The following is a 24,836-nucleotide window of genomic DNA, read 5'->3' as shown; positions in this document are numbered from 1 at the left end:
TGCACTGTCACCACTGGTGATGCAGTGCAGTGAGTCCAGAGAGCCACTGGCACCACTGGGGATGCAGTGCAGAGAACCAGAGACTGCACATGCAACACTGGGGATGTAGTGCAGTGAGTCCAGAGAGTGCACTGGCATCATTGGGGATGCAGTGCACTGAGTCCACAGAGTGCACTGGCACCACTGGGGATGCAGTGCACTGAGTCCAGAGAGTGCACTCTCGGCACTGGGGGTGCACTGCAGTGAGTCCAAGGAGTGCACTGGCACCAAAGGGGTTGCAGTGCAGTGAGTCCAGAGAGTGCACTGGCTCCACTGGGTATGCAGTGATGTGAGTCCAGAGAGTGCCCTTGCACCACTGGGGATAAACTGTAGTGAGTCAAAACAGTGCAGTGGCCCCACCTGGGATGCACTGCCGTGAGTCCAGAGAGATCTCGGGCACAAAAGGGGATGCAGTTTAGTGAGTCCAGAGAGTGCACTGGCACCACTGGGGATGCACTGCTGTGAGTCCAGAGACTACACTGGTCCCACTGTGGATGCAGTGCAGTGAGTCCAGAGAGTGCACTGGCACCACTGGGGATGCAGTGCAGTGAGTCCAGAGAGTGCACTGGCACCAGTGGGGATGCAGTGCAGTGAGTCCAGAGAGTGCACTGGCACCACTGTGGTTGCAGTGCAGTGAGTCCAGAGAGTGCACTGGCACCACTGGGAATGCAGTGCAGTGAGTCCAGAGAGTGCACTGGCACCAGTGGGGATGCAGTGCAGTGAGTCCAGAGAGTGCACTGGCACCACTGTGGTTGCAGTGCAGTGAGTCCAGAGAGTGCACTGGCACCACTGGGCATGCACTGCAGTGAGTCCAGAGAGTGCACTGGCACCTCAGGGGCTGCATTGCAGTGAGTCCAGAGATTGCACTGGCACTACTGTGGAGGCAGTGCAGGTAGTCCAGAGAGTGCACTGGCAACACTGGGGATGCAGTCAGGTGCGTGCAGAGAGTGCACTGGCACCTCTGGGGATGCACTGCAGTGAGTCCAGAGAGTGCCCTGGCACCAACTGGAGCTGCACTGCTGTGAGTCCTGAGATTGCACTGGCACCACTGGGGTTGCAGTGCAGTGAGTCCAGAGACTACACTGGCACCACTGGGGATGCACTGCAGTGAGTCCAGAGACTTCGCAGGCACCACTTGGGATGCAGTGCAGTGAGTCGAGAGAGTGCACTGGCACCACTGGGGATGCAGTTCAGTGAGTCCAGAGAGTAAACTGGCATCACTGGGGATGCAGTGCAGTGAGTCCAGAGAGTGCACTGGCACCACCGGGGATTCACTGCACTTAGTCCAGAGAGTGCACTGGCACCACTGGGCATGCACTGCAGTGAGTCCAGAGAGTGCACTGGCACCTCAGAGGCTGCATTGCAGTGAGTCCAGAGAGTGCACTGGCACCACTGTGGATGCAGTGCAGGTAGTCCAGAGAGTGCACTGGCACCACTGGGGATGCAGTCCAGTGAGTCCAGAGAGTGCACTGGCACCACTGGGGATGCACCGCAGTGAGTCCAGAGAGTGCACTGGCACCACTGTGGATGCACTGCAGTGAGTCCAGAGACTGCACTGGCACAACTGGGGATGCAGTGCAGTGAGTCCAGAGAGTGCACTGGCACCACTGGGGATGCAGTGCAGTGAGTCCAGAGAGTGCACTGGCACCACTGGGGATGCAGTGCAGTGAGTCCAAAGAGTGCACTGGCACCACTGGGGATGCAGTGCAGTGAGTCCAGAGAGTGCACTGGCACCACTGGGGATGCAGTGCAGTGAGTCCAGAGAGTGCACTGGCACCAGCGGTGATTCACTTCAAGGAGTCCAGAGAGTGCACTGGCACCACTGGGAATGCAGTGCAGTGAGTCCAGAGAGTGCACTGGCACCACTGGGGATGCAGTGCAGTGACTACAGAGAGTGCACTGGCACCACCGGGGATGCACTGCAGTGAGTCCAGAGAGTGCACTGGCACCACTGAGATGCAGTGCAGTGAGTCCACAGAGTGCACTGGCACCACAGGGGATGCAATGCAATGAGTCCAGAGAGTGCACTGTCACCAATGGGGATGCAGCGCAGTGAGTCCAGAGAGTGCACTGGCACCAGTGGGGAAGCACTGCAGTGGGTCCAGAGAGTGCACTGGCACCACTGGGGATGCAGTGCAGTGAGTCCAGAGAGTGCACTGGCACCACTGGGGATGCAGTGCACTGAGTCCAGAGAGTGCACTCTCGGCACTGGGGGTGCACTGCAGTGAGTCCAAGGAGTGCACTGGCTCCAAAGGGGATGCAGTGCAGTGACACCAGAGAGTGCACTGGCACAACTGGGGTTGCAGTGCAGTGAGTCCAGAGAGTGCACTGGCTCCACTGGGGATGCAGTGATGTGAGTCCAGAGAGTGCCCTTGCACCACTGGGGATAAACTGCAGTGAGTCAAAACAGTGCAGTGGCCCCACCTGGGATGCACTGCCGTGAGTCCAGAGAGTTCTCGGGCACAAAAGGGGATGCAGTTTAGTGAGTCCAGAGAGTGCACTGGCACCACAGGGGATGCACTGCTGTGAGTCCAGAGACTACACTGGTACCACTGTGGATGCAGTGCAGTGAGTCCAGAGAGTGCACTGGCACCACTGGGGATGCAGTGCAGTGAGTCCAGAGAGTGCACTGACACCAGTGGGGATGCAGTGCAGTGAGTCCAGAGAGTGCACTGGCACCACTGTGGTTGCAGTGCAGTGAGTCCAGAGAGTGCACTGGCACCACTGGGAATGCAGTGCAGTGAGTCCAGAGAGTGCACTGGCACCAGTGGGGATGCAGTGCAGTGAGTCCAGAGAGTGCACTGGCACCACTGTGGTTGCAGTGCAGTGAGTCCAGAGAGTGCACTGGCACCACTGGGCATGCACTGCAGTGAGTCCAGAGAGTGCACTGGCACCTCAGGGGCTGCATTGCAGTGAGTCCAGAGATTGTACTGGCACTACTGTGGATGCAGTGCAGGTAGTCCAGAGAGTGCACTGGCAACAATGGGGATGCAGTCAGGTGCGTGCAGAGAGTGCACTGGCACCAGTGGGGAAGCACTGCAGTGAGTCCAGAGAGTGCACTGACACCACTGGGGATGCACTGCAGTGAGTCCAGAGAGTGCACTGGCACCACTGGGGATGCACTGCAGTGAGTCCAGAGAGTGCACTGGCACCACTGGGGATGCACTGCAGTGAGTCCAGAGAGTGCACTGGCACCACTGGGGATGCAGTGCAGTGAGTCCAAAGAGTGCACTGGCACCACTGGGAATGCAGTGCATTGAGTCCAGAGAGTGCACTGGCACCACTAGGGATGCAGTGCAGTGAGTCCAGAGAGTGCACTGGCACCAATGGGGATGCACTGCAGTGAGTCCAGAGAGTGCACTGGCACCACTGGGGATGCACTGCAGTGAGTCCAGAGAGTCCAGTGGCACCACTGGGGATGCAGTGCAGTGAGTCCAGAGAGTGCACTGGCACCTCTGGGGATGCACTGCAGTGAGTCCAGAGAGTGCCCTGGCACCAACTGGAGCTGCACTGCTGTGAGTCCTGAGATTGCACTGGCACCACTGGGGTTGCAGTGCAGTGAGCCCAGAGACTACACTGGCACCACTGGGGATGCACTGCAGTGAGTCCAGAGACTTCGCAGGCACCACTTGGGATGCAGTGCAGTGAGTCGAGAGAGTGCACTGGCACCACTGGGGATGCAGTTCAGTGAGTCCAGAGAGTGCACTGGCACCTCAGAGGCTGCATTGCAGTGAGTCCAGAGAGTGCACTGGCACCACTGTGGATGCAGTGCAGGTAGTCCAGAGAGTGCACTGGCACCACTGGGGATGCAGTCAAGTGCGTGCAGAGAGTGCACTGGCACCAGTGGGGAAGCACTGCAGTGAGTCCAGAGAGTGCACTGGCACCACTGGGGATGCACTGCAGTGAGTCCAGAGAGTGCACTGGCACCACTGGGGATGCACTGCAGTGAGTCCAGAGACTGCACTGGCACAACTGGGGATGCAGTGCAGTGAGTCCAGAGAGTGCACTGGCACCACTGGGGATGCACTGCAGTGAGTCCAGAGAGTGCACTGGCACCACTGGGGATGCAGTGCAGTGAGTCCAGAGAGTGCACTGGCACCACTGGGGATGCAGTGCAGTGAGTCCAGAGACTACACTGGCACCACTGGTGATGCAGTGCAGTGAGTCCAGAGAGTGCACCGGCACCACCGGGGATGCAGTGCAGTGAGTCCAGAGAGTGCACTGGCACCACTGGGGATGCAGTGCAGTGAGTCCAGAGAGTGCACTGGCACCACTGGGGATGCAGTGCAGTGAGTCCAGAGAGTGCACTGGCACCAGCGGTGATTCACTGCAAGGAGTCCAGAGAGTGCACTGGCACCACTGGGAATGCAGTGCAGTGAGTCCAGAGAGTGCACTGGCACCACTGGGGATGCAGTGGAGTGACTACAGAGAGTGCACTGGCACCACTGGGGATGCACTGCAGTGAGTCCAGAGAGTGCACTGGCACCACTGAGATGCAGTGCAGTGAGTCCACAGAGTGCACTGGCACCACAGGGGATGCAATGCAATGAGTCCAGAGAGTGCACTGGCACCACTGTGGATGCACTGCAGTGAGTCCAGAGACTGCACTGGCACCACTGGGGATGCAGTGCAGTGAGTCCAGAGAGTGCACTGGCACCACTGGGGATGCACTGCAGTGAGTCCAGAGAGTGCACTGGCACCACTGGGGATGCAGTGCAGTGAGTCCAAAGAGTGCACTGGCACCACTGGGAATGCAGTGCAATGAGTCCAGAGAGTGCACTGGCACCACTAGGGATGCAGTGCAGTGAGTCCAGAGAGTGCACAGGCACCAATGGGGATGCACTGCAGTGAGTCCAGAGAGTGCACTGGCACCACTGGGGATGCACTGCAGTGAGTCCAGAGAGTGCACTGGCACCACTGGGGATGCAGTGCAGTGAGTCCAGAGAGTGCACTGGCACCTCTGGGGATGCACTGCAGTGAGTCCAGAGACTTCGCAGGCACCACTTGGGATGCAGTGCAGTGAGTCGAGAGAGTGCACTGGCACCACTGGGGATGCAGTTCAGTGAGTCCAGAGAGTGAACTGGCACCACTGGGGATGCAGTGCAGTGAGTCCAGAGACTGCACTGGCACAACTGGGGATGCAGTGCAGTGAGTCCAGAGAGTGCACTGGCACCACTGGGGATGCAGTGCAGTGAGTCCAGAGAGTGCACTGGCACCACTGGGGATGCAGTGCAGTGAGTCCAAAGAGTGCACTGGCACCACTGGGGATGCAGTGCAGTGAGTCCAGAGAGTGCACTGGCACCACTGGGGATGCAGTGCAGTGAGTCCAGAGAGTGCACTGGCACCAGCGGTGATTCACTTCAAGGAGTCCAGAGAGTGCAATGGCACCACTGGGAATGCAGTGCAGTGAGTCCAGAGAGTGCACTGGCACCACTGGGGATGCAGTGCAGTGACTACAGAGAGTGCACTGGCACCACCGGGGATGCACTGCAGTGAGTCCAGAGAGTGCACTGGCACCACTGAGATGCAGTGCAGTGAGTCCACAGAGTGCACTGGCACCACAGGGGATGCAATGCAATGAGTCCAGAGAGTGCACTGTCACCAATGGGGATGCAGCGCAGTGAGTCCAGAGAGTGCACTGGCACCAGTGGGGAAGCACTGCAGTGGGTCCAGAGAGTGCACTGGCACCACTGGGGATGCAGTGCAGTGAGTCCAGAGAGTGCACTGGCACCACTGGGGATGCAGTGCACTGAGTCCAGAGAGTGCACTCTCGGCACTGGGGGTGCACTGCAGTGAGTCCAAGGAGTGCACTGGCTCCAAAGGGGATGCAGTGCAGTGACACCAGAGAGTGCACTGGCACAACTGGGGTTGCAGTGCAGTGAGTCCAGAGAGTGCACTGGCTCCACTGGGGATGCAGTGATGTGAGTCCAGAGAGTGCCCTTGCACCACTGGGGATTATCTGCAGTGAGTCAAAACAGTGCAGTGGCCCCACCTGGGATGCACTGCCGTGAGTCCAGAGAGTTCTCGGGCACAAAAGGGGATGCAGTTTAGTGAGTCCAGAGAGTGCACTGGCACCACAGGGGATGCACTGCTGTGAGTCCAGAGACTACACTGGTCCCACTGTGGATGCAGTGCAGTGAGTCCAGAGAGTGCACTGGCACCACTGGGGATGCAGTGCAGTGAGTCCAGAGAGTGCACTGGCACCAGTGGGGATGCAGTGCAGTGAGTCCAGAGAGTGCACTGGCACCACTGGGAATGCAGTGCAGTGAGTCCAGAGAGTGCACTGGCACCAGTGGGGATGCAGTGCAGTGAGTCCAGAGAGTGCACTGGCACCACTGTGGTTGCAGTGCAGTGAGTCCAGAGAGTGCACTGGCACCACTGGGCATGCACTGCAGTGAGTCCAGAGAGTGCACTGGCACCTCAGGGGCTGCATTGCAGTGAGTCCAGAGATTGTACTGGCACTAATGTGGATGCAGTGCAGGTAGTCCAGAGAGTGCACTGGCAACACTGGGGATGCAGTCAGGTGCGTGCAGAGAGTGCACTGGCACCAGTGGGGAAGCACTGCAGTGAGTCCAGAGAGTGCACTGACACCACTGGGGATGCACTGCAGTGAGTCCAGAGAGTGCACTGGCACCACTGTGGATGCACTGCAGTGAGTCCAGAGACTGGACTGGCACCACTGGGGATGCACTGCAGTGAGTCCAGAGAGTGCACTGGCACCACTGGGGATGCACTGCAGTGAGTCCCGAGAGTGCACTGGCACCACTGGGGATGCAGTGCAGTGAGTCCAAAGAGTGCACTGGCACCACTGGGAATGCAGTGCAGTGAGTCCAGAGAGTGCACTGGCACCACTAGGGATGCAGTGCAGTGAGTCCAGAGAGTGCACTGGCACCAATGGGGATGCACTGCAGTGAGTCCAGAGAGTGCACTGGCACCTCTGGGGATGCACTGCAGTGAGTCCAGAGAGTGCCCTGGCACCAACTGGAGTTGCACTGCTGTGAGTCCTGAGATTGCACTGGCACCACTGGGGTTGCAGTGCAGTGAGTCCAGAGACTACACTGGCACCACTGGGAATGCACTGCAGTGAGTCCAGAGACTTCGCAGGCACCACTTGGGATGCAGTGCAGTGAGTCGAGAGAGTGCACTGGCACCACTGGGGATGCAGTTCAGTGAGTCCAGAGAGTGAACTGGCACCACTGGGGATGCAGTGCAGTGAGTCCAGAGAGTGCACTGGCACCACCGGGGATTCACTGCACTTAGTCCAGAGAGTGCACTGGCACCACTGGGCATGCACTGCAGTGAGTCCAGAGAGTGCACTGGCACCTCAGAGGCTGCTTTGCAGTGAGTCCAGAGAGTGCACTGGCACCACTGTGGATGCAGTGCAGGTAGTCCAGAGAGTGCACTGGCACCACTGGGGATGCAGTCCAGTGCGTGCAGAGAGTGCACTGGCACCAGTGGGGAAGCACTGCAGTGAGTCCAGAGAGTGCACTGGCACCACTGGGGATGCACTGCAGTGAGTCCAGAGAGTGCACTGGCACCACTGTGGATGCACTGCAGTGAGTCCAGAGACTGCACTGGCACCACTGGGGATGCAGTGCAGTGAGTCCAGAGAGTGCACTGGCACCACTGGGGATGCACTGCAGTGAGTCCAGAGAGTGCACTGGCACCACTGGGGATGCAGTGCAGTGAGTCCAAAGAGTGCACTGGCACCACTGGGGATGCAGTGCAGTGAGTCCAGAGAGTGCACTGGCACCACTGGGGATGCAGTGCAGTGAGTCCAGAGAGTGCACTGGCACCAGCGGTGATTCACTGCAAGGAGTCCAGAGAGTGCACTGGCACCACTGGGAATGCAGTGCAGTGAGTCCAGAGAGTGCACTGGCACCACTGGGGATGCAGTGCAGTGACTACAGAGAGTGCACTGGCACCACTGGGGATGCACTGCAGTGAGTCCAGAGAGTGCACTGGCACCACTGAGATGCAGTGCAGTGAGTCCACAGAGTGCACTGGCACCACAGGGGATGCAATGCAATGAGTCCAGAGAGTGCACTGTCACCAATGGGGATGCAGCGCAGTGAGTCCAGAGAGTGCACTGGCACCACTGGGGAAGCACTGCAGTGGGTCCAGAGAGTGCACTGGCACCACTGGGGATGCAGTGCAGTGAGTCCAGAGAGTGCACTGGCACCACAGGGGATGCAATTCAATGAGTCCAGAGAGTGCAATGTAACCACTGGGGATGCACTGCAGTGAGTCCAGAGAGTGCACTGGCACCACTGGGGATGCACTGCAGTGAGTCCAGAGAGTGCACTGGCACCACTGGGGATGCACTGCAGTGACTCCAGAGAGTGCACTGGAACCACTGGGGATGCACTGCCGTGATTCCAGAGAGTCCACTGGCACCACTGGGGATGCAGTGCAGTGAGTCCAGAGAGTGCACTGGCACCACTGGGGATGCACTGCCGTGATTCCAGAGAGTGCACTGGCACCACTGGGGATGCAGTGCAGTGAGTCCAGAGAGTGCAGTGGCACCACTGGGGATGCAGTGCACTGAGTCCAGAGACTGCACTGGCACCACTGGGGATGCAGTGCAGTGACTCCAGAGAGTGCACTGGCACCAATGGAGATGCAGTGCAATGAGTCCAGAGAGTGCACTGTCACCACTGGTGATGCAGTGCAGTGAGTCCAGAGAGCCACTGGCACCACTGGTGATGCAGTGCAGTGAGTCCAGAGACTGCACATGCACCACTGGGGATGTAGTGCAGTGAGTCCAGAGAGTGCACTGGCATCAATGGGGATGCAGTGCACTGAGTCCAGAGAGTGCACTGGCACCACTGGGGATGCAGTGCACTGAGTCCAGAGAGTGCACTGGCATCACTGGGGATGCACTGCAGTGAGTCCAGAGAGTGCAGTGGCACCATTGGGGATGCAGTGAACTGAGTCCAGAGAGTGCGCTGTCAGCACTGGGGATGCAGTGCAGTGAGTCCAGAGAGTGCACTGGCACCACTGGGGATGCAGTGCAGTGAGTCCAGAGAGTGCACTTGCACCACTGGGGATGCAGTGCAGTGAGTCCTGAGATTGCAATGGCACCACTGGGGATGCAGTGCAGAGAGTCCAGAGAGTCCACTGGCACCACTGGGGATGCAGTGCAGTGAGTCCAGAGAGTGCACTGGCACCACTGGGGATGCAGTGCAGTGAGTCCAGAGAGTGCACTGGCACCAACTGGAGCTGCACTGCTGTGAGTCCTGAGATTGCACTGGCACCACTGGTGTTGCAGTGCAGTGAGTCCAGAGACTACACTGGCACCACTGGGGATGCACTGCAGTGAGTCCAGAGACTTCGCAGGCACCACTTGGAATGCAGTGCAGTGAGTCCAGAGAGTGCACTGGCACCACTGGGGATGCAGTTCAGTGAGTCCAGAGAGTGCACTGGCACCACCGGGGATTCACTGCAGTGAGTCCAGAGAGTGCACTGGCACCACTGGGCATGCACTGCAGTGAGTCCAGAGAGTGCACTGGCACCTCAGGGGCTGCATTGCAGTGAGTCCAGAGAGTGCACTGGCACCACTGGGAATGCAGTGAAGTGAGTCCAGAGAGTGCACTGGCACCACTGGGGATGCAGTGCAGGTAGTCCAGAGAGTGCACTGGCAACACTGGGGATGCAGTCCAGTGCGTGCAGAGAGTGCACTGGCACCAGTGGGGAAGCAGTGCAGTGAGTCCAGAGAGTGCACTGGCACCACTGCGGATGCAGTGCAGTGAGTCCAGAGAGTGCACTGGCACCACTGGGGATGCACTGCAGTGAGTCCAGAGACTGCACTGGCACAACTGGGGATGCAGTGCAGTGAGTCCAGAGAGTGCACTGACACCACTGGGGATGCACTGCAGTGAGTACAGAGAGTGCACTGGCACCTCAGGGGCTGCACTGCAGTGAGTCCACAGAGTGCACTGACACCAATGGGGATGCAGTGCAGTGAGTCCAGAGAGTGCACTGGCACCACTGGGGATGCTGTGCAGTGAGTCCAGAGAGTGCACTGGCACCACTGGGGATGCACTGCAGTGAGTCCAGAGAGTGAACTGTCACCACTGGGGACGCAGCGCAGTGAGTCCAGAGAGTGCACTGGCACCACTGCGGATGCACTGCAGTGGGTCCAGAGAGTGCACTGGCACCACTGGGGATGCAGTGCAGTGAGTCCACAGAGTGCACTGGCACCACTGGGGTTGCACTGCAGTGAGTCCAGAGAGTGCACTGGCACCACTGGAGATGCACTGCAGTGAGTCCAGAGAGTGCACTGGCTCCACTGGGGATGCAGTGCTGTGAGTCCAGAGAGTGCACTGGCACCACTGGGGATGCAATGCAGTGAGTGCAGAGAGTGCACTAGCACAACAGGGGATGCACTGCAGTGACTCCAAAAGTGCACTGGCACCACTGGGGATGCACTGCAGTGAGTCCAGAGTGTGCACTGGCACCACTGGGGATGCAGTGCAGTGAGTCCAGAGAGTGCACTGGCTCCACTGAACTGCACTGCAGTGAGTCCAGGAATTGCACTGGCACCACTGGGGATGCACTGCTGTGAGTCCAGAGACTACACTGGCCCCACTGTGGATGCAGTGCAGTGAGTCCAGAGAGTGCACTGGCACCACTGGGGATGCACTGCAGTGAGTCCAGAGAGTGCACTGGCACCAACTGGAGCTGCACTGCTGTGAGTCCTGAGACTGCACTGGCACCACTGGGGTTGCAGTGCAGTGAGTCCAGAGACTACACTGGCACCACTGGGGATGCACTGCAGTGAGTCCAGAGACTTTGCAGGCACCACTGGGGATGCAGTGCAGTGAGTCCAGAGAGTGCACTGGCACCACTGGGGATGCAGTTCAGTGAGTCCAGAGAGTGAACTGGCACCACTGGGGATGCAGTGAAGTGAGACCAGAGAGTGCACTGGCACCACCGGGGATTCACTGCAGTGAGTCCAGAGAGTGCACTGACACCACTGTGGATGCAGTGAAGTGAGTCCAGAGAGTGCACTGGCACCACTGGGGATGCAGTGCAGTGCGTACAGAGAGTGCACTGGCACCAGTGGGGAAGCACTGCAGTGAGTCCAGAGAGTGCACTGGCACCACTGGGGATGCAGTGCAGTGAGTCCAGAGAGTGCACTGGCACCACTGGGGATGCACTGCAGTGAGTCCAGAGACTGCACTGGCACAACTGGGGATGCAGTGCAGTGAGTCCAGAGAGTGCACTGGCACCACTGGGGATGCACTGCAGTGAGTCCAGAGAGTGCACTGGCACCACTGGGGATGCAGTGCAGTGAGTCCAAAGAGTGCACTGACACCACTGGGATGCAGTGCAGTGAGTCCAGAGAGTGCACTGGCACCACTGGGGATGCAGTGCAGTGAGACCAGAGAGTGCACTGGCTCCACTGGGGATGCACTGCAGTGAGTCCAGAGACTGCACTGGCACAAGTGGGGATGCAGTGCAGTGAGCTCAGAGAGTGCACTGGCTCCACTGGGGATGCCGTGCAGTGAGTCCAGAGAGTGCACTGGCACCACTGGGGGTGCAGTGAGTCCTGAGAGTGCAATGGCACCACAGGGGAGGCACTGCAGTGAGTCCAGAGAGTGCACTGTCACCACTGGGGATGCCCTGCAGTGAGTCCAGAGAGTGCACTGGCACCACTGGGGATGCAGTGCAGTGAGTCCAGAGAGTGCACTGGCACCACTGGGGATGCAGTGCAGTGAGTCCAGAGAGTGCACTGGCACCACTGGGGATGCAGTGCAGTGAGTCCAGAGAGTGCACTGGCACCACTGGGGATGCAGTGCAGTGAGTCCAGAGAGTGCATTGGCACCAACTGGAGCTGCACTGCTGTGAGTCCTGAGATTGCACTGTCACCACTGGGGATGCAGTGCAGTGAGTCCAGAGAAGGCACTGTCAGCAATGGGGATGCAGTGCAGTGAGTCCAGAGAGTGCACTGGCACCACTGGGGATGCAGTGCAGTGAGTCCAGAGAGTGCACTGGCACCACTGGGGATGCAGTTCAGTAAGTCCAGAGAGTGAACTGGCACCACTGGGGTTGCAGTGCAGTGAGTCCAGAGACTACACTGGCACCACTGGGGATGCACTGCAGTGAGTCCAGAGACTTTGCAGGCACCACTTGGGATGCAGTGCAGTGAGTCCAGAGAGTGCACTGGCACCACTGGGGATGCAGTGCAGTGAGACCAGAGAGTGCACTGGCACCACAGGGGATGCAATGCAGTTAGTCCAGAGAGTGCACTGGCTCCACTGTGGATGCAGTGCAGTGAGTCCAGAGAGTGAACTGGCACCACTGGGGATGTAGAGCAGTGAGTCCAGAGAGTGCACTGGCACCACCGGGGATTCACTGCAAGGAGTCCAGAGAGTGCACTGGCTCCACTGTTAATGCACTGCAGTGAGTACAGAGAGTGCACTGGCACCTAAGGGGCTGCACTGCAGTGAGTCCAGAGAGTGCACTGCCACCACGGCGGCTGCACTGCAGTGAGTCCAGAGAATGCACTGGCACCACTGGGAATGCAGTGCATTGAGTCCAGAGAGTGCACTGTCACCACTGGGGATGCAGTGCAGTGAGTCCAGAGAGTGCACTGGCACCTTGGGGATGCAGTGCAGTGACTCCAGAGAGTGCACTGGCACCACTGGGGATGCACTGCCGTGAGTCCAGAGAGTGCACTGGCACCACTGGGGATGCAATGCAGTGAGTCCAGAGAGTGCACTGGCACCACTGGGTATGCAGTGCACTGAGTACACTGGCACCACTGGGGATGCAGTGCAGTGAGTCCAGAGAGTGCACTGGCACCACTGGGAATGCAGTGCAGTGAGGCCAGAGAGTGCACTGGCACCACTGAGGATGCAGTGCAGTGAGTCCAGAGAGTGCATTGGCACCAACTGGAGCTGCACTGCTGTGAGTCCTGAGATTGCACTGTCACCACTGGGGATGCAGTGCAGTGAGTCCAGAGAAGGCACTGTCAGCAATGGGGATGCAGTGCAGTGAGTCCAGAGAGTGCACTGGCACCACTGGGGTTGCACTGCAGTGAGTCCAGAGATTTCACAGGCACCACTGGGGATGCAGTTCAGTAAGTCCAGAGAGTGAACTGGCACCACTGGGGATGCAGTGCAGTGAGTCCAGAGAGTGCACTGGCACCACTGGGGATGCAGTTCAGTAAGTCCAGAGAGTGAACTGGCACCACTGGGGTTGCAGTGCAGTGAGTCCAGAGACTACACTGGCACCACTGGGGATGCACTGCAGTGAGTCCAGAGACTTTGCAGGCACCACTTGGGATGCAGTGCAGTGAGTCCAGAGAGTGCACTGGCACCACTGGGGATGCAGTGCAGTGAGACCAGAGAGTGCACTGGCACCACAGGGGATGCAATGCAGTTAGTCCAGAGAGTGCACTGGCTCCACTGTGGATGCAGTGCAGTGAGTCCAGAGAGTGAACTGGCACCACTGGGGATGTAGAGCAGTGAGTCCAGAGAGTGCACTGGCACCACCGGGGATTCACTGCAAGGAGTCCAGAGAGTGCACTGGCTCCACTGTTAATGCACTGCAGTGAGTACAGAGAGTGCACTGGCACCTAAGGGGCTGCACTGCAGTGAGTCCAGAGAGTGCACTGCCACCACGGCGGCTGCACTGCAGTGAGTCCAGAGAATGCACTGGCACCACTGGGAATGCAGTGCATTGAGTCCAGAGAGTGCACTGTCACCACTGGGGATGCAGTGCAGTGAGTCCAGAGAGTGCACTGGCACCTTGGGGATGCAGTGCAGTGACTCCAGAGAGTGCACTGGCACCACTGGGGATGCACTGCCGTGAGTCCAGAGAGTGCACTGGCACCACTGGGGATGCAATGCAGTGAGTCCAGAGAGTGCACTGGCACCACTGGGTATGCAGTGCACTGAGTACACTGGCACCACTGGGGATGCAGTGCAGTGAGTCCAGAGAGTGCACTGGCACCACTGGGAATGCAGTGCAGTGAGGCCAGAGAGTGCACTGGCACCACTGAGGATGCAGTGCAGTGAGTCCAGATAGTGCACTGGCACCACTGGGGATGCAGTGCAGTGAGTCCAGAGAGTGCACTGGCACCACTGGGGATGCAGTGCAGTGAGTCCAGAGAGTGCACTGGCACCACTGGGGATGCAGTGCAGTGAGTCCAGAGAGTGCACTGGCACCACTGGGGATGCACTGCAGTGATTCTAGAGAGTGCACTGGCAACACTGGGGATGCAGTGCAGTGAGTCCAGAGAGTGCTTTGGCACCACTGGGGATGCAGTGCAGTGAGTCCAGAGAGTGCACTGGCACCACTGGGGATGCAGTGCAGGGAGTCCAGAGAGTGCACTGGCACCACTGGGGATGCAGTGCAGTGAGTCCAGAGAGTGCAATGGCACCACTGGGGATGCAGTTCAGTGAGTCCAGAGAGCGCACTCTCTGCACTTGCCGGGGTGCATCCCCATTGGTGCCAGTGCACTCTCTGGACTCACCGGTGTGCATCCCCAGTGGTGCCAGTGCACTCTCTGGACTTGCCGGGGTGCATCCGCAGTGGTGCCAGTGCACTCTCTGCACTCACTGCACTGCATCCCCAGTGGTGCCAGTGCACTCTCTGGACTCACTGAACTGCATCCTCAGTGGTGCCAGTGCACTCTCTAGAGTCAATGCAGTGCATCCCCTATTGTGCTAGTGCACTCTCTGCACTCACTGCACTGCATCCCCAGAAGTGCCAGTGCACTCTCTGGACTCACTGCAGTGCATCCCCAGTGGTGCCAATGCAATCTCTGGGCTCACCGGGCTGCATCCCCAGTGGTGCCAGTGCACTCTCTAGAGTCAATGCAGTGCATCCCCTGTGGTGCCAGGGCACTCTGTGGACTCACTGCACTGCATCCCCAGTGGTGCCAATGCACTCTCTGCACTCACTGCAGTGCATCCCCAGTGGTGCCAGTGCAATCTCTGGGCTCACCGGGCTGCATCCCCAGTGGTGCCAGTGCACTCTCTAGAGTCAATGCAGTGCATCCCCTATTGTGCTAGTGCACTCTCTGCACTCACTGCACTGCATCCCCAGAAGTGCCAGTGCACTCTCTGGACTCACTGCAGTGCATCCCCAGTGGTGCCAGTGCACTCTCTGGACTCACTGCACTGCATCCCCAGTGATTCCATTGTACTCTCTGGACTCACAGCACTGCATCCCCAGTTGTCCAATGCAGAGTCTGGACTCACTGCAGTGCATCCACAGTGGTGCCAGTGCACTCTCTGGACTCACTGCAGTGCATCCCCAGTGGTGCCAGTGCACTCTCTGGACTCACTGCAGTGCTTCCCCACTGGTGCCAGTGCACTCTCTGCACGCACTGGACTGCATCCCCAGTGTTGCCAGTGCACTCTCTGGACTACCTGCACTGCATCCCCAGTGGTGCCAGTGCACTCTCTGGACTCACTGCACTGCATCCCAGTGGTGCCAGTGCACTCTTTGGACTCACTGCACTGCATCCCCAGTGTTGCCAGTGCACTCTCTGGACTCACTGCCGTGCATCCCCAGTGGTGCCAGTGCACTCTCTGGACTCACCGGGGTGCATCCCCATTGGTGCCAGTGTACTCTCTGGACTCACTGCACTGCATCCCCAGTGTTGCCAGTGCACTCTCTGGACTCACTGCAGTGCATCCCCAGTGGTGCCAGTGCACTCTCTGGACTCACCGGGGTGCATCCCCAGTAGTGCCAGTGCACTCTCTGGACTCACCGCAGTGCATCCCCAGTGGTGCCAGTGCACTCTCTGGACTCACTGCACTGCATCCCCAGTGGTGCCAGTGCACTCTCTGGATTCACTGCACTGCATCCCCAGTGGAGCCAGTGCACTCTCTGGACTTGCCGGGGTGCATCCCCAGTAGTGCCAGTGCACTCTCTGGACTCACCGGAGTGCATCCCCAGTGGTGCCAGTGCACTCTCTGGACTCACTGCACTGCATCCCCAGTGGTGCCAGTGCACTCTCTGGAGTCACTGCACTGCATCCCCAGTGGTGCCAGTGCACTCTCTGGACTCACTGCAGTGCATCCCCAGTGGTGCCCGTGCACTCTCTGGACTCACTGCACTGCACCCACAGTGGTTCCATTGTACTCTCTGGACTCACTGCATTGCATCCCCAGTGGTGCCAGTGCACTCTCTGGACTCACTGCAGTGCATCCCCACTGGTGCCAGTGCACTCTTTGGACTCACTGCACTGCATCCCCAGTGTTGCCAGTGCACTCTCTGGACTCACTGCCGTGCATCCCCAGTGGTGCCAGTGCACTCTCTGGACTCACTGCACTGCATCCCCAGTGGTGCCAGTGCACTCTCTGGAGTCACTGCAGTGAATCCCCAAGGTGCCAGTGCACTCTCTGGACTCACTGCACTGCATCCCCAGTGGTGCCAGTGCACTCTCTGGAGTCACTGCAGTGAATCCCCAAGGTGCCAGTGCACTCTCTGGACTCACTGCAGTGCATCCCTTGTGGTGCCATTGCACTCTCTGGACTCACTGCACTGCATCCCCAGTGGTGCCAGTGCACTCTCTGGACTCACTGCACTGCATCCCAGGTGGAGCCAGTGCACTCTCTGGACTCACTGCAGTGCATCCCCAGTGGTGCCAGTGTAGTCTCTGGACTCACTGCAGTGCAGCTCATTGGTGCCAGTGCACTCTCTGGACTCACTGCACTGCATCCCCAGTGGTGCCAGTGCACTCTCTGGACTCACTGCACTGCATCCCAAGTGGAGCCACTGCACTCTCTGGACTCACTGCAGTGCATCCCCAGTGGTGCCAGTGTAGTCTCTGGACTCACTGCAGTGCAGCTCATTGGTGCCAGTGCACTCTCTGGACTCACTGCACTGCATCCCCAGTGGTGCCAGTGCACTCTCTGGACTCACTGCACTGCATCCCCAGTGGTGCCAGTGCACTCTCTGGACTCACTGCACTGCATCCCCAGTAGTGCCAGTGCACTCTCTGGACTCACCGGAGTGCATCCCCAGTGGTGCCAGTGCACTCTCTGGACTCACTGCAGTGCATCCCCAGTGGTGCCAGTGCACTCTCTGGACTCACTGCACTGCATCCCCAGTGGTGCCAGTGCACTCTCTTGAGTCACTGCACTGCATCCCCAGTGGTGCCAGTGCACTCTCTGGACTCATTGCAGTGCATCTCCAGTGGTGCCTGAGTACTCTCTGGACTCACGGCACTGCATCCCCAGTGGTGCCAGTGCACTCTCTGGACTCACTGCAGTGCATCCCCAGTGGTACCAGTGCACTCTCTGGATTCACAGCAGTGCATCCCCAGTGGAGCCAGTGCACTCTCTGGACTCACTGCAGTGCATCCCCAGTGGTGCCAGTGCAGTCTCTGGACTCACTGCACTGCATCACCAGTGGTGCCAGTGCACTGTCTGGACTCACTGCAGTGCATCCCCAAGGTGCCAGTGCACTCTCTGGACTCACTGCAGTGCATCCCCAGTGGTGCCAGTGCACTCTCTGGACTCAGTGCACTGCATCCCCAGTGGTGCCAGTGCACTCTCTGGACTCACTGCACTGCATCCCCAGTGGTGCCAGAGCACTCTCTGGACTCACTGCACTGCATCCCCAGTGGTGCCTGTGCACTCTCTGGACTCACTGCACTGCATCCCCAGTGGTGCCAGTGCACTCTCTGGACTCACTGCATTGCATCCGCAGTGGTGCCAGTGCACTCTCTGAACTCACCGCACTGCATCCCCAGTGGTGTCAGTGCACTCTCTGAACTCACTGCACTGCATCCCCAGTGGTGCCAGTGCACTCTGTGGACTCACTGCACTGCATCCCCAGTGGTGGCAGTGCACTCTCTGGACTCAATGTACTGCATCTCCAGTGGTGCCAGTGCACTCTCTGGACTCACTGCACTGCATCCCCAGTGGTGCCAGTGCACTCTCTGGACTCATCGCATTGCATCCCCAGTGGTGCCAGTGCACTCTCTGCACTCACTTCACTGCATCCCCAGTGGTGCCAGTGCACTCTCTGGACTCACTGAACTGCATCCTCATTGGAGCCAGTGCACTCTCTGGACTCACTGCAGTGTATCCCCAGTGGTGCCAGGGCACTCTGTGGACTCACTGCACTGCATCCCCAGTGGTGCCAGTGCACTCTCTGGACTCACTGCACTGCATCCCCAGTGGTGCCAGTGCACTCTCTGCACTCACTGCAGTGCATCCCCAGTGGTGCCAGTGCACTCTCTGGACTCACTGCAGTGCTTCCCCAGTGGTGCCAGTGCAATCTCTGGGCTCACCGGGCTGCATCCCCAGTGGTGCCAGTGCACTCTCTAGAGTCAATGCAGTGCATCCCCTGTTGTGCTAGTGCACTCTCTGCACTCACTGCACTGCATCCCCAGAAGTGCCAGTGCACTCTCTGGACTCATTGCAGTGCATCCCCAGTGGTGCCAGTGCACTCTCTGGACTCACTGCACTGCATCCCCAGTGGTGACAGTGCACTCTCTGGACTCACTGCATTGCATCCCCAGTGGTGCCAGTGCACTCTCTGGACTCACTGCACTGCATCCCCAGTGGTGACAGTGCACTCTCTGGACTCACTGCAGTGCATCGCCAGTGGTGCCAGTGCCCTCTCTGGACTCACCGCACTGCATCGCCAGTGGTGCCAGTGCAGTCTCTGTGTTAGTGTTGGGGAGAATCGAATGGATGTTTTACTAATGTCTCTTAGGTAATGGGACCTACAGTATAATTAAGCATTGCCAAATGTACTTACATTATCAATTAATCTATGTATACTGGATACTTAGGGAGTACATTGAACAATCAAAAGAATCATTGAAGGGGAACCTTGGGAGGGAACAGCTACAACCTGACCTTGGATAAGGGCCTGGAAATGATGAAATGAGTTGAAGCAGAACCAAGAAGCGGAGGGAGCATGCGTCGAGTAAGAAAGGTGAAAAGTTTAGCGGAGAGGAAGACTCCTTACTTCATCTGGACGACCACCTGGACGACCACCAGAGTGCGCCACGCATGTGCAAAGGGGAGGGGAGCTAATTAGAATGAAAAGCGAGGCTGATGTTGCAACCTGTAATGAATACGTATACCTGACGCAATATTGTATGTATAAATAACGGCTGGGAAGTAACGGGACTTGAAGCCAGATTTGGGCACCTGCCCCGGCTTCCAGCGCTGAATAAAGCACCTTCATATAATCACTTGGTGATTATGTGGTTGCTACACTAACATCTGGACTCACTGCATCCCCAGTGGTGCCAGTGCACTCTCTGGAGTCACTGCAGTGCATCCCCAGTGGTGCCAATGCACTCTCTGGACTCACGGCACTGCATCCCCAGTGGTTCCAGTGCACTCTCTGGACTCACTGCACTGCATCCCCAGTGGTGCCAGTGCACTCTCTGGAGTCACTGAACTGCATCCCCAGTGGTGACAGTGCACTCTCTGGACTCACTGCACTGCATCCCCAGTGGTGCCAGTGCAGTCTCTGTGTTAGTGTTGGGGAGAATCGAATGGATGTTTTACTAATGTCTCTTAGGTAATGGGACCTACAGTATAATTAAGCATTGCCAAATGTACTTACATTATCAATTAATCTATGTATACTGGATACTTAGGGAGTACATTGAACAATCAAAAGAATCATTGAAGGGGAACCTTGGGAGGGAACAGGTACAACCTGACCTTGGATAAGGGCCTGGAAATGATGAAATGAGTTGAAGCAGAACCAAGAAGCGGAGGGAGCATGCGTCGAGTAAGAAAGGTGAAAAGTTTAGCGGAGAGGAAGACTCCTTACTTCATCTGGACGACCACCTGGACGACCACCAGAGTGCGCCACGCATGTGCAAAGGGGAGGGGAGCTAATTAGAATGAAAAGCGAGGCTGATGTTGCAACCTGTAATGAATATGTATACCTGACGCAATATTGTATGTATAAATAACGGCTGGGAAGTAACGGGACTTGAAGCCAGATTTGGGCACCTGCCCCGGCTTCCAGCGCTGCATAAAGCACCTTCATATAACCACTTGGTGATTATGTGGTTGCTACACTAACATCTGGACTCACTGCATCCCCAGTGGTGCCAGTGCACTCTCTGGAGTCACTGCAGTGCATCCCCAGTGGTGCCAATGCACTCTCTGGACTCACGGCACTGCATCCCCAGTGGTTCCAGTGCACTCTCTGGACTCACTGCACTGCAACTCCAGTGGTGCCAGTGCACTCTCTGGAGTCACTGCACTGCATCCCCAGTGGTGACAGTGCACTCTCTGGACTCACTGCACTGCATGCCCAGTGGTGCCAGTGCACTCTCTGGACTCACTGCGCTGCATCCCCAGTGGTGCCAGTGCACTCTCTGGACTCACTGCAGTGCATCCCCAGTGGTGCCAGTGCACTCTCTGGACTCACTGCACTGCATCCCCAGTGGTGCCAGTGCACTCTCTGGACTTGCCGGGGTGCATCCCCAGTGGTGCCATTGCACTCTCTGGACTCACTGCACTGCATCCCCAATGGTGCCAGTGCACTATTTGGACTCACTGCACTGCATCCCCAGTGGTGCCACTGCACTCTCTGGACTCAATGCACTGCATCCCCAGTGGTGCCAGTACACTCTCTGGACTCACTGCAGTGCATGCCCAGTGGTGCCAGTGCACTCTCTGGACTCACTGCAGTGCATCCCCAGTGGTGCCAGTGCACTCTCTGGACTCACTGTACTGCATCCCCAGTGGTGCCAGTACACTCTCTGGAGTCACTGCAGTGCATCCCCAGTGGTGCCGCTACCGAGTGGAGCGGCTGCCACGGCTGGAGAGGCTGCCGCGGTTGGAGCGGCTGACGCGGCTGGAGCGGCTGGAGCGGCTGCCGCGGCTGCCGCGGCTGGAGCGCCTGCCGCGGTTGGAGCGGCTGCCGCGGCTGGATCGGCTGGAGCGTCTGCCGCGTATGCCGCGGATGGAGCGGCTGCCGCGGCTGGACCGGCTGCCGCGGCTGCCGCGGCTGGAGCGGCTGGAGCGGCTGCCGAGGCTGGAGGGGCTACCACGTCTGGAGCCGATGCCGCGGCTGGGGAAGTACAGTAAGTCCAGAGAGTGTACTGTCACCACTGGGGATGCACTGCAGTGAGTCCAGAGAGTGCACTGGCACCACTGGGGATGCACTGCAGTGAGTAAAGAGACTGCACAGGCACCACTGGGGATGCAGTGCAGTGAGTCCAGAGAGTACACTGGCACCACTGGGGTTGCAGTGCAGTGAGTCCAGAGAGTGCACTGGCACCACTGGGGATGCAGTTCAGTGAGTCCAGAGAGTGCACTGGCACCAATGGGGATGCAGTGCAGTGAGTCCAGAGAGTGCACTGGCACCACTGGGGATGCAGTTCAGTGAGTCCAGAGAGTGCACTGGCACCTCTGGGGTTGCACTGCAGTGAGTCCAGAGAGTGCACTGGCACCACTTCGGATGCAATGCAGTGAGTCCAGAGAGTGCACTGGCACCTCAGGAGCTGCACTGCAGTGAGTCTAGAGAGTGCACTGGCACCACTGGGGATGCACTGCAGTGAGTCCAGAGAGAGCACTGGCCCCGCTGGAGATGCAGTGCAGTGAGTCCAGTGAGTGCACTGGCACCAATGGGGATGCAGTGCAGTGAGTCCAGAGAGTGCACTGGCACCACTGGGGATGCAGTGCAGTGAGTCCAGAGAGTGCACTGGCACCAGTGGGGATGCACTGCAGTGAGTCCAGAGAGTGCACTGGCACCACTGGGATGCAGTGCAGTGAGTCCAGAGAGTTCTCTGGCACCACTGGGGATGCAGCACAGTGAGTCCAGAGAGTGCACTGGCACCACTGGGGATCTCACTGCAGTGAGAATGTATCTGAATCCCCGCTGGTGCCAGTGCACTCTCTGGACTCACTGAACTGCATCCCCTGTGGTGCCAGTGCACTCTCTGGACTCACTGTACTTCATCCCCAGTGGTGCCAGTTGACTCTCTGGACTCACTGCACTGCATCCCCAAAATGCAAGTGCTCTCTCTGGACTCACTGCAGTGCAGCTCCTGAGGTGCCAGTGCACTCTCTGGACTCACTGCAGTGCATGCCCAAAGGTGACAGTGTACTCTCTGGACTCACTGTACTGCTCCAGCCGCGGCATCCGCTCAAGCCGCGGTAGCCCCTCCAGCCTCGGCAGCCGCTCGAGCCGCTCGAGCCGCGCCAGCCGCGGCAGCCGGTCCAGCCGCGGCAGCCGCTCCATCCGCGGCATACGCGGCAGACGCTCCAGCCCCTCCAGCCGCGGCATCCGCTCCAGCCGCGTCAGCCGCTAGAGCCGCGGTAGCCCCTCCAGCCGCGGCAGACGCTCTAGACGCTCCAGCCGCCGGAGCCGCTCCAGCCGCGGCAGCCGCTCCAGCCGCGGCAGCCGCGGTAGCCTCTCCAGCCGCGGCAGCCGCTCCAGCCGCTACCGAGTGGAGCGGCTGCCACGGCTGGAGCGCCTGCCGCGGTTGGAGCGGCTGCCGCGGCTGGAGGGGCTGGAGCGTCTGCCGCGTATGCCGCGGATGGAGCTGCTGCCGCGGCTGGACCGGCTGCCGCGGCTGCCGCGGCTGGAGCGGCTCGAGCGGCTGCCGAGGCTGGAGGGGCTACCGCGGCTGGAGCGGATGCCGCGGCTGGAGCAGTACAGTGAGTCCAGAGAGGGCACTGTAACCTTTGGGGATGCACTGCATTGTCTGCAGAGAGTGCCCTGGCACCACTGGGGATGCAATGCAGTGAGTCCAGAGAGTGCACTGGCACCAGTGGGGATGCACTGCAGTGAGTAAAGAGACTGCACAGGCACCTTGGGGATGCAGTGCAGTGAGTCCAGAGAGTGCACTGGCACCACTGGGGATGCACTGCAGTGAGTCCAGAGAGTGCACTGGCACCACTGGGGATGCAGTGCAGGTAGTCCAGAGAGTGCACTGGCAACACTGGGGATGCAGTGCAGTGAGACCAGAGACTGCACTGGCACCACTGGGGATGCGGTGCAGTGAGTCCAGAGAGTGCACTGGCACCACAGGGGATGCAGTTCAGTGAGTCCAGAGAGTGCTCTGGCACCACTGGGGATGCACTGCAGTGAGTCCAGAGAGTGCACTGGCACCACTGTCGTTGCAGTGCAGTAAGTCTAGAGAGTGCACTGTCACCACTGGTGATGCAGTGCAGTGAGTCCAGAGAGACACTGGCACCACTGGGGATGCAGTGCAGAGAACCAGAGACTGCACATGCAACACTGGGGATGTAGTGCAGTGAGTCCAGAGAGTGCACTGGCATCATTGGGGATGCAGTGCACTGAGTCCAGAGAGTGCACTGGCACCACTGGGGATGCAGTGCACTGAGTCCAGAGAGTGCACTCTCGGCACTGGGGGTGCACTGCAGTGAGTCCAAGGAGTGCACTGGCACCAAAGGGGTTGCAGTGCAGTGAGTCCAGAGAGTGCACTGGCTCCACTGGGGATGCAGTGATGTGAGTCCAGAGAGAGCCCTTGCACCACTGGGGATAAACTGCAGTGAGTCAAAACAGTGCAGTGGCCCCACCTGGGATGCACTGCCGTGAGTCCAGAGAGATCTCGGGCACAAAAGGGGATGCAGTTTAGTGAGTCCAGAGAGTGCACTGGCACCACTGGGGATGCACTGCTGTGAGTCCAGAGACTACACTGGTCCCACTGTGGATGCAGTGCAGTAAGTCCAGAGAGTGCACTGGCACCACTGGGGATGCAGTGCAGTGAGTCCAGAGAGTGCACTGGCACCAGTGGGGATGCAGTGCAGTGAGTCCAGAGAGTGCACTGGCACCACTGTGGTTGCAGTGCAGTGAGTCCAGAGAGTGCACTGGCACCACTGGGAATGCAGTGCAGTGAGTCCAGAGAGTGCACTGGCACCAGTGGGGATGCAGTGCAGTGAGTCCAGAGAGTGCACTGGCACCACTGTGGTTGCAGTGCAGTGAGTCCAGAGAGTGCACTGGCACCACTGGGCATGCACTGCAGTGAGTCCAGAGAGTGCACTGGCACCACTGGGGATGCAGTGCAGTGACTTCAGAGATTGCACTGGCACTACTGTGGAGGCAGTGCAGGTAGTCCAGAGAGTGCACTGGCAACACTGGGGATGCAGTCAGGTGCGTGCAGAGAGTGCACTGGCACCAGTGGGGAAGCACTGCAGTGAGTCCAGAGAGTGCACTGACACCACTGTGGATGCACTGCAGTGAGTCCAGAGACTGCACTGGCACCACTGGGGATGCAGTGCAGTGAGTCCAGAGAGTGCACTGGCACCACTGGGGATGCACTGCAGTGAGTCCAGAGAGTGCACTGGCACCACTGGGGATGCAGTGCAGTGAGTCCAAAGAGTGCACTGGCACCACTGGGAATGCAGTGCAATGAGTCCAGAGAGTGCACTGGCACCACTAGGGATGCAGTGCAGTGAGTCCAGAGAGTGCACTGGCACCAATGGGGATGCACTGCAGTGAGTCCAGAGAGTGCACTGGCACCAGTGGGGATGCACTGCAGTGAGTCCAGAGAGTCCACTGGCACCACTGGGGATGCAGTGCAGTGAGTCCAGAGAGTGCACTGGCACCTCTGCGGATGCACTGCAGTGAGTCCAGAGAGTGCACTGGCACCAACTGGAGCTGCACTGCTGTGAGTCCTGAGATTGCACTGGCACCACTGGGGTTGCAGTGCAGTGAGTCCAGAGACTACACTGGCACCACTGGGGATGCACTGCAGTGAGTCCAGAGACTTCGCAGGCACCACTTGGGATGCAGTGCAGTGAGTCGAGAGAGTGCACTGGCACCACTGGGGATGCAGTTCAGTGAGTCCAGAGAGTAAACTGGCAACACTGGGG

The sequence above is a fragment of the Anser cygnoides genome, chromosome 6 (genome assembly GCF_040182565.1).
Source record: "Anser cygnoides isolate HZ-2024a breed goose chromosome 6, Taihu_goose_T2T_genome, whole genome shotgun sequence".
Classification (NCBI taxonomy): Eukaryota; Metazoa; Chordata; class Aves; order Anseriformes; family Anatidae; genus Anser; species Anser cygnoides.
Note: the sequence above shows the minus strand (reverse complement) of the source record.